Source organism: Nanorana parkeri, unplaced genomic scaffold (genome assembly GCF_000935625.1).
Source record: "Nanorana parkeri isolate BGI_ZX_2015 unplaced genomic scaffold, ASM93562v1 scaffold4982, whole genome shotgun sequence".
Taxonomy (NCBI): Eukaryota; Metazoa; Chordata; class Amphibia; order Anura; family Dicroglossidae; genus Nanorana; species Nanorana parkeri.
The window spans coordinates 6500-6936 of NW_017311242.1; positions in this window are offsets into that span (position 1 = coordinate 6500).

A 437-nucleotide genomic window follows, 5' to 3' on the forward strand; every position below is an offset into this window, starting at 1 on the left:
CCATGTGACAGGGCAGGTAACACCATGTGACAGGGCAGGTAACACCATGTGACAGGGCAGGTAACACCATGTGACAGGGCAGGTAACATCATGTGACAGGGCAGGTAACATCATGTGACAGGGCAGGTAACACCATGTGACAGGGCGGGTAACACCATGTGACAGGGCGGGTAACGTCATGTGACAGGGCGGGTAACGTCATGTGACAGAGCGGGTAACGCCATGTGACAGGGCAGGTAACGCCATGTGACAGGGCAGGTAACACCATGTGACAGGTTGACTTAAGAGCATGAATTTATATTTCAGACCTACTACTAGGACACAATGGATTATATTGGATCAGAACGGCCATGTTGGGAAGTCATATCACAGGAAACATTGACACGGTGAGTCCATCAGCAGACGCGCATTTACACGGCAGGTCATGTATGTTGTAT